Source organism: Pygocentrus nattereri, chromosome 23 (genome assembly GCF_015220715.1).
Source record: "Pygocentrus nattereri isolate fPygNat1 chromosome 23, fPygNat1.pri, whole genome shotgun sequence".
Taxonomy (NCBI): Eukaryota; Metazoa; Chordata; class Actinopteri; order Characiformes; family Serrasalmidae; genus Pygocentrus; species Pygocentrus nattereri.
Window position 1 is genome coordinate 5,116,999 of NC_051233.1, and position 9,811 is coordinate 5,126,809.

General features: G+C 43.4%; 1 long non-coding RNA gene across 1 annotated transcript; it reads left to right on the forward strand.

Moving 5' to 3' along the window:
* Positions 1–3,354: 3,354 nt before the first annotated feature.
* LOC108441062 lies at positions 3,355–6,211 on the forward strand. The gene is made up of 3 exons (XR_001858903.1): positions 3,355–3,440; positions 4,690–5,055; positions 5,983–6,211. It is a non-coding gene; the product is annotated as an uncharacterized LOC108441062 (long non-coding RNA).
* The last annotated feature ends 3,600 nt before the right edge of the window (positions 6,212–9,811 follow it).

The window sequence follows — 9,811 nt, forward strand, 5'->3', positions numbered from 1 at the left end:
GCCCAAAACATGAGCAACAAGTTGGCAGGTGTTCCACCACGGCGAGGGCATGATGGGTCTACCCCTGGGTAAATGCCTATGCCTGGGTAAATGCCTCTGATCTAAACCTATTGTCTTAGGCCAAAGATTCAAAGCAGCTCCTCTAGTTTTCTGCTTATGAAATAAAGTAACAACTTCATGTTAGATTTGCAATGAAATTCAAATCATGTGGTTAAAAGACCTCATCCAAGGTGATGTGGAATGTGCTAAGGTTGTGTGACGGTTTGATGAAATAATCCATTAACCTACAGAACGTCACTGGATTGTCAGGAAAAGAGGATGAAGCTATTAGTGGCCTTTTAACCAAATGACCTGTATTACCCCAAACTCCTTAAGCGCTGTTCAAACATTACAGAGCTGGATTGGTCTTTCATGCCAACACTGAGGTTTATGTTTGTACTTGAACATGCATGAGGTTCCAGATTCGGGTTGCTAGGTCCGCCCAAGGATGCAAATTTGGCATGACAAGTGGGTGGAGTCAAAGACCGGAGATGTAGATGAACAACAGGTGAGCAAACTACACCTACCACACCTACAAATAGAGCTATCATATTGTGCTGATGTCTAATGCTTTACATGTCAACAATGTCAAAAACAATAACACTATGAATACCATGAGCTATCTATGAGCATCTATAAACGCATTCATAACACGTTAAAGTGTGTTTATGAGGCATTATAAGCAAGGCTAGACATCTATTACACTTCATAGCCATGTTGATTATGCCTTATGATGATAAAGTAATAAAGAACATTTTATTTGGGGGGGTCCTTTCTAGATCAGTGTTTCTCAACCTGTGGGTTGGGACCTCCAGTGGGCCGTGAAGCAGTCTCTAGTGGTCTGCTGGCATGAGCTCAGGGGGAGGCAGTAGATTGAAGTGGGCCGGTAGACACGTATAAACAAAAACACCACAGTCTCAGGCCAATTAGACGTCATCAATTTGAGACAGTGTGTCCGTGGGTTAGAGATGGAGAGGTTCCTCAGGGCGTTTCTCCTACCTTGTTTGGGTCGGACCTATCAAACGTTTTTTCTTTAGTTGGCTCTGTTTTGGAGAGTGTGAACACTCCACCCTTTCAGGTCTGAAACACTCAGCTGAAACCTGTCGGTCTCAAGCCGCATCCACCCGACGCCTGTTCGCTTCACTGCTGGTGGGAACGCGTTTTATGATGAAAGAAGGGAAATTCATCATCAGAGCTGGCTTTTCTCGTCTTCCAGCAGCACGTCAGCACTGTACCGTCAGTACAAATGCCTGTTTGAGTGCATGACTTATTGCTCTCATATCGTTCCTGCAGCTCGAGCTGCAGCTCATAAAACCGACAGACGAGCCATGAAATAATAGCCGTGATCTGCGTTTGATTTCTGGCCGAGCTTCAGCGACCCGAGTAGTTAAACTCAACTTGCTAAACTCATGATGAAGCAGAGATCAAGCAAGGTTTATTATTATTGATGTTGTTGATTGTAGCGACACTGTTCCAAAAGCTAGAGTGGAGTGAGGTTTATTTCGAATGAGACACTAAAACCCAGAAAACTACAGAGGCTCCATTCCAAACAGTGAGTCCTGTGGGAGCCACAAGAGCATCTTCAGTGAAATCGTGATGGACTGAAGCTCCAAATCACAGTCCACATCTATTTCTACCTTTTGTCCCCTTGTTTCCCCTTTTTTGTTGTTTCTGTAAACTTTTTTTTTTCATTTTTATTTTCATTTATGTTTTTCAACATAACTGCAAATTTTGGTTCCTGTGATTGAAGTGAAATTGACAGTCTGATCAATTTCAGGCCATAATTCACAGGTTTTCAGTGAGTAATTAAGAAACAACAAACATATTTCAGAAGTTGATTTGAGTTTTTCGGTGGGCTGCTGTGCTTTATACTCATCAACAGGTGGGCCTTGAGGTGAAAACGGTTGAGAACCCCTGTTCTAGATGACTCTTAACAGATTATCAGTAACGCATCAACAGCATATCGGCGAAGTAGCAGAAGCGAAGCATCTGAATACACTGAAGTGAATATCCTGTAGATGTTCTGATGATACATTACTTACATTGAGTAGATGTTTTGTTAATATGCTATTTTCATTATGCAAAACCTCACCTCACCAGCTTTACCCAAAACCCAACCCTCACCTTAGACCTAATCCTAATCTTAACCTCAACCCTAAACATAATCCTAACCCTAACCTTAACTTCAACCCAAAACCTAATCCTAACTGTCATATGTTTTTGACACGTTAGTGAGAGTTTATTGCATGTTCCATGTAAAAGTGTAAAGTGTTACTGTAATATATTAACAGTATGTTATATAGTAGCAGTGGTAACATGTTATATTATCAGTCCCAACAGGTCAGCATGTGAGTGTAAAATAACTAATTAATGTATTTTTTGGGGCCCTGAATATTCAAATGCCACCCCCAAACAATTCGTTCAGTGTTATTAACACAGTGCACTTTCCATAAGCACCTCTCTCACTTTAAATATGACATCACAGCTAACCATACTACTTTCTCTCATCACTCTCTCTCTCTGTCTCTCTCTACTTTCTCTGAACTCTCTCTCACTCTCTCTCTTTCTGTCTCTCTCTACTTTCTCTGATCTCTCTCTACTTTCTCTGATCTCTCTCTGTCTCTCTCTACTTTCTCTCATCTCTCTCTCTCTGTCTCTCTCTACTTTCTCTGAACTCTCTCTCTCTCTCTTTCTCATTCTCTCTCTCTCTCTCACTCTCTCTCTTTCTGTCTCTCTCTACTTTCTCTGAACTCTCTCTCTCTCTCTTTCTCATTCTCTCTCTCTCTCTCACTCTCTCTCTTTCTGTCTCTCTCTACTTTTTCTGATCTCTCTCTCTCTCTACTTTCTCTGATCTCTCTCTCTCTATACTTTCTCTCATCACTCTCTCTCTGTCTCTCTCTACTTTCTCTGATCTCTCTCTACTTTGTCTGATCTCTCTCTTTCTCTCTCTACTTGCTCTCATCACTCTCTCTCTCTCTGTCTCTCTCTACTTTCTCTGATCTCTCTCTCTCTCTGTCTCTCTCTCTCTCTCTCTCTCACTCTCTCTCTCTCTTTCTGTCTCTCTCTCTCTACTTTCTCTCATCACTCTCTCTCTCTCTCTCTACTTTCTCTGATCTCTCTCTCTACTTTCTCTCATCACTCTCTCTCTCTACTTCTTCTCTCTCTCTCTCTCTCTCACAGGTGTAGCTGCTCTGCAGTCAGTCATGTGAGGAGGACCTCTGACCAATTAGAGGCCTGGCTAGTGTATTCAGGGGAGGAGCCTGTGCTTTAAGAGGCCTTCATGATGGCTGAGGAGATTTGGTTGCTCTGGTTTAGTTTGTGTTTTAGGTGTTTTGTGAGTGCTTCTTTTAACTTAGTTGTACAAAGGATTCATTATTTGTACCACCTGGAGCGTCAAACAGGTAAGATACAAGATACGAGTGACCCCTATTAATCCCACAACAGGGAAATTTCACCCCTGCGTTTAACCCATCCGTGAAGTGGAACACCACATACACACTAGGTAGCAGTGAGCACACTTGCCCAAAGTGCCAATCCAGTTCCAGCAGGTCAGAGGGCACCACCACAGGTGCTTTAGACTTCTGGCCAGGGAAGTTTGGAGTAATTATCTTGTCTCCTGGCTTGTAGGTTAGCTATGTACTCCTGGTTAGAGCAGACAAGCGTGGTTAGGGTTTTGTCCTCTTCTTAGGTGCCGTCCAGTTTGGCTGTACTGTGTGGTACTAGGTGTCATAGCACATCATTTTATTGTGATTTGGTTTTAATAAAGTGGCTTCATAAGCTCCGCTGGCCTGTTCCTCCAGCCTTTAGCCCATCACCAGTTCAGGCTTTTAATGTCACATGTTGCTGATCCCGTTAAAATGTGGAGCCATAACAGTAATGCATAACAAGGGGGCAGTCGTGGGCTGGAGGTCAGGGAACCGGCCCTGTGACTGGAAGGTCATCAGTTCGATCCACAGCACCGACAGTCCATGACTGAGGTGTCCTTGAGCAAGACACCCAACCCCCAATTGCTCCCCGGGCGCCGTGGATAGGGCTGCCTGCTGCTCCGGGCAAGTGTGCTCACTGCCCCCTAGTGTGTACGTGGTGTTTCACTTCACGGATGGGTTAAATGCGGAGTAGGAATTTCCCTGTTTGTGGGATTAAAACAGTATCACTTAACTAAAGCATGGCTCTAAAGTGTAATGCATTTTTACCGAAAGTTTTAGCCATGTTTATGATGCCTTAGGAATGCATTATAACATGTTATGAATGTTGTATCATAGGTTCTGATAGCCAAGATATTCGTCGAAAGTGCTACCACAAACAATATCACCATGACTAATAACTTTGTCTTAAAAATACATCAGAGGTCAACTTGTGTTCCTTTCTCTTTTCATTGTGGCACTAAATGCGTAGCCTGGTTTGCATATTTCCATGAAGTAGTGTTTACTTCTTGGGAGGACGCACTGCTCAGATCACTCAACCCATTAGTGTTTAATAAGAATAATTAGATACATTGGAAATGTGCAGTTAAATTGATTCACTATGCAAAACATTCTAGTCTTCAACACTCCAAATGACTAATATGTAAATATTGTATAAACACATGGAAATCTCTCCATCATATCAGGCCTCTTTTTCTGCACTGCACTTACAGAGCTCTGCTCTCAGCCTCACAGGTCAGTGTTGGACAGAAGGCTGAGAGAGAAAACGGTGATGACAGAGCTGGAACTGCACTTTACCTACTTTAACAACTCGAATACCTTTAGAGTGAGGCTCATAGACATTAACATCCAGTTGGCAGCACAAACCGAGCAGTGGAGCTCAAAACCAGACTCTCCAGTCCAAAACCAGAGAGCTGGCAGCCTCCTCTCGGAGCTGTTGGCTGCGGTGATGTTCGCAGAGGTTTGGTGAGCAACAGTGAAGTGGGGCAGCAGCCCCGCCCGTCACCTCTGGACCATTACGGCCCTGTACGGCTGCGACCGTGTGAGATGAGAGCTCATGATTCACGTTCTTCTGCTGCTCAGGCCGTGTATGGTGAGTATAGTATGTCGCATCATCTGGAATGTACATGAAACAATATGATCAACATGATTACTTTGTGGTTTCTTTGCTTAAAGTTTGCTTAATGTTGCTAAAACCATTGCTTTTAATTAAGACGTTTTGAAATTCAACTGAATTCTTCACATTTCACTCAGAATATGCTAATATAATTTATAAAGTTGAGAATGTAGACTTTTTTTGACCGAATTTAAAAATGCCAGTTTTCCTTTATACTGTATACATTTCATGATGAATGGACCAAAAGGACGGTACGGGGCGGCACAGTGGCGTGGTGGGTAGCGCTGTCGCCTCGCAGCAAGGGGGACCTGGGTTCGATTCCCCGGCTGGGTGACTGGGGTCCTCTCTGTGTGGAGTCTGCATGTTCTCCCCGTGTCTGCGTGGGTTTCCTCCGGGTTCTCCGGTTTCCTCCCACAGTCCAAAGACATGCAGTCAGGCCAATTGGACATGCTAAATTACCCCTGGGTGTGAGTGACTGTCTGTGTGTGTCTGTCTGCCCTGCGATGGACTGGCGACCTGTCCAGGATGTATCCTGCCTTCCGCCCGAAGACTGCTGGGATAGGCTCCAGCACCCCCCCGCGACCCTGACGGAGAAGCGACTTAGAAAATGGATGGATGGACCAAAAGGAATGGCCCAAAAATTTGGATAAATGTGGCTTTTCTGCCAATTTTAGTGCACAACATCTATTTAATGATCTGAAATGAACTTGGTTTTAAAGGGGGGGGGGGTGTAAAATGGTCATATTTTTGCACAGGTCAGGTTTGTGTCTTTTCCCTTCACTTTGTTAAAATCTGCAAATGAACACTAATTGTGCATTAAAATGTGCAGAGGTTTGTTCTCTTTAGAGGATGTATAAACCTATATTCACTTCAATCAACTAAACATACCATTTTACTACTCAGGTCAGCCGAACTGTCAACTGTGCCACCACCGTGTCAGTGTAACTGTTATGCTGACTAAGACCTACCAGCTATACACACTCTGGTTAGCAGTGGCTCCGTGATGGTCCCTTTCCAATTACGACTGGGGTAGTGGTGCTTATAAATTGTACCATATAGGCTTTAGTTAGTAACTGCAAATGTACAAAGTGAACCCATGTAGTTGGTGTTTCCAATAAAATGGCAAATGTGTGTAGGCAGAAGGTAGGTGTTTCTAATAAACTGGAGATGTACCTTTTGAACAGTGAGTGACTCATGCAGATAACACACCGGAAGCTTTCCTGGAATCTAGCACTTGTTCATATTTCAGGAATAAATGCAAGGCCTGTGAGGCTTCACTCGTGTCAAAGGCAGCAGCTGTCGGTCGGAAGTGTGTATTACACTGATGTGACCTTGGTGACAGAAAGGAAGAAATGGAGAGATAAAATCAGTTTGCGTTCTGCAAAATGCACTCATTTCCTGTAAATATTCAGCAGCAACACATGAATGAAAGCGTCACCCGTGACCCTGCTCAAGAAAGCGAAAGAAAAATGATAAAAACATGCGTTCACATCACAATCGGTGAAGCAAGACCACCATGACTCTTGGATGAAGCCACGGGGAGTAAAACTGACTTTATCAGAACGGCATGAACTTTGGTCCTCAAATTTGGATTAGTCATTCAGTGATGAGATCCAAGGCAGCTTTCAGTAAGAGGGGTGTCAATCTGTGACCTCACGATTTAATTTGATCTGAAATTATTGAATGGGCGGGTAGCGCTGTCGCCTCACAGCAAGGAGGGCCTGGGTTCGATTCCCCCGCCAGGTGACTGGGGTCCTCTCTGTGTGGAGTTTGCATGTTCTCCCCGTGTCTGCGTGGGTTTCCTCCGGGTTCTCCGGTTTCCTCCCACAGTCCAAAGACATGCAGTCAGGCCAATTGGACATGCTAGACTGCCCCTGGGTGTGAGTGACTGTCTGTGTCTGTCTGTCTGCCCTGCGATGGACTGGCGACCTGTCCAGGGTGTATCCTGCCTTCCGCCCAAAGACTGATGAGAGGCTCCAGCACCCCCCGCGACCCTGACGGAGAAGCGGCTTAGAAAATGGATGGATGGATTATTGAATGCATGCGAGTTCTCGATTGAATTTAAATATACACACGTGTGATTGGAAAAACTACCCACTCAGCAGTGAAATATGAAATAAAACAGTAAAGAAATATCTGAGTCATTCTTAAAGATCGCCGGCCACAACATTCAATATTTTTACTAGTGGATGTTGGGGCAGTCGTGGGCTGGAGGTTATGGAACAAGCCTTGTGAAGGTCACTGGCTTGATCCCCTTAGCTGACAAAACATGACTGAAGATCCCTTGAGCAAGGCACCTAACCCCCAGGTGCTGCGGATAGGGCTGCCCACCACTCTGGGCAAGTGTGTGTTCACTGCCCCTGTGTCTGTGTGTGTGTGTTCACTAGTGTGTATGTGGTGTACAACTAATAAGGATCATTCTTACCACAATTCATTAAAAATCTTTAACTATTAAAAATTAGTTTTTGTGTATAATTCTTGGGAATATGGTCTGTATAGACAGCAACTTATGTTCCCTCTTAAATGGTACTAAACAAGTCACTGACATTAAACCTGCGCCATACTCAAACGCATCTAATTCTAATTCAAATGCATCTAATTCTAAAATAAAACTATATCATTTTAATTTAAAACATTAATTGTAAGGAAAGTTTCTAGGGTGTGTATCTTGAGAAATTCCCTTGCTTATTTATTTTAAAGTGAGTTTAATGTAGTGTTCAAATACTGTTGAAGTTTGAAATGGCACTGTTCACTCCCCAGGCTAAATAGTTCAAAGGTGGGAACTAAAGCCATATTCAACTTGGATTAGTATGGCATTAAACAAATCGTAAGACAAATTATTCAGCAACTGCAAGAAATGAATGAATTTATTTGCTATTTTATTTTAAAGCTCCCCTCAAGTTAACAAAGTTTTATGATCCCACACATTGCCAAGTCATGTTTCCAGAGCAGATCACTGAAGAGACGCCGTCTGTTTATAGTTTAGAGCCCAGATTTGGGGAAAAACGGGTCGACTTTCAGTAGAAAAACAAAGTTCAGCTTCTTTTATTATAAGGGTTTAAAATGACATCACCGTCTATTAGACTGGAGAGAAGAGCTACAGCCTCACACGACGCCCAGCTTCTGAATGGAGCTTATGGAATATGAACGTTATGAAGAACATGAAGCGCGTTTAGGAACCACAGGTGGTTCCGAGGAGTTGAAGAACTTAATTTACATTGGCAAAGTCAAACAGCTGTTGCCTTAACGTTGCCATCACACGGCATTCTGATATACCAACACTGACGCAATTGCCACTTTAAGATCTATACATAATGACAATAATGATATAGACAAGCGTTATACAGTATATTTCATCATCCACTATAGCAACTGTAACTGTCAACCACGCTGGGCCACCACACTCTTCTAGGCCTCAAAGAAAAGGAAGGAAGCCATGCATATGTAACTCGTAACAAATGTGGTTTGCACTCCCATAGCTTAATGTTTTCGTATTTACACTACTCAAAGTGGGTGTCTGCGTAGACTGTGGTTTTACAGTGCGAAGCTTTGCCATAAACCTCGTTTGCGTAATAGTGTATGCCGTCAGCAGACAGGAAGTGATTCATGCCTCCTTCCTGCACCTTATAGCCCTTCTCGAAACCACAAAATCGCAAAAGTGTCTCTCGCTTTTGCCCAAGTGCACCTGACGCCACCTTAATGGGGCTTTCTGGAAGTTAAAGTGAGCAGCTGGCGGTTTTCAAGCACTGCAGAAGTTGATTTGTCAAAGTGCACCCAAACAAAGTGTTGCTTTAAGTCAACAGCTTGAAGGGCTTGCTCATGTTGCTGAGATGACTGTTTGGATCTGTGTCACAGGACTGTCCATAGCAGGCACCATCAAGGTCCTATTTTGGGCAGTTAAGTGCACGTGTTATATGGTTCGCGGTGCTGTAAAGACAGGGAGAGAGGTTGTGTATATGCTGGTAACCCACGATTGCAGGACAGGCCTTTTTTGAACAATTGGAGAGACTTTGACATAAGCCATATAGTGAGAAACCATTTCTTAGGTGCTGCAGCAACAGGAGTGATGAGTTTTATATCAACAGCCTAGCAAAGAAGCGCAGTCTTTGTGTTGGAACTGTCATGATCTCACTGTGAAAGATAACTTGCTTGGTTTCTGAATGCTAATAATAGAGCTAACCCTGCTATCACCCCAATACACATCCCACTAGCCATTTGGCAGCTGTTTGTAGCTACCTTATTTGAGCTAATATTGACTTTAGTTTAGATTTAGACTGAGTGATTTTATATAATAACAGTATTGGAACTGTTGTGAATCCAGTGTTGGTAATTTGCTTGGAAATTCAGAATGCTAAAAATAGAGCTAGCCCCGTTGTCACCCACAATACCTTACGTTGTTTACTGGTCATTTGTTGCTGCCTCACTTGAGCTAAATACTTGGTACTGTGATGAACTCCTAGTGCTGTTCATATACTTGGTTTCAGAATGCTAGTAATACGGATGGTCCGAGTGTCACCCCAATACACTTCACACTTGTTTAGCAACTCATTGATGTCAGAGCAAGACCTATTTGTTTTGGTCATGATGAAACGTTAGTATAAATAGTCCAAACTGGTCCCAGCTGGCAAAATTTCTCACTTGTGGGCCACGCCCTTGGTTTGTTCTGGCCCAGTATGTGGCTGGGTCCTCGGCCCAGATCTGACCCACGCACTGTAATCTCAGTAGAACTATA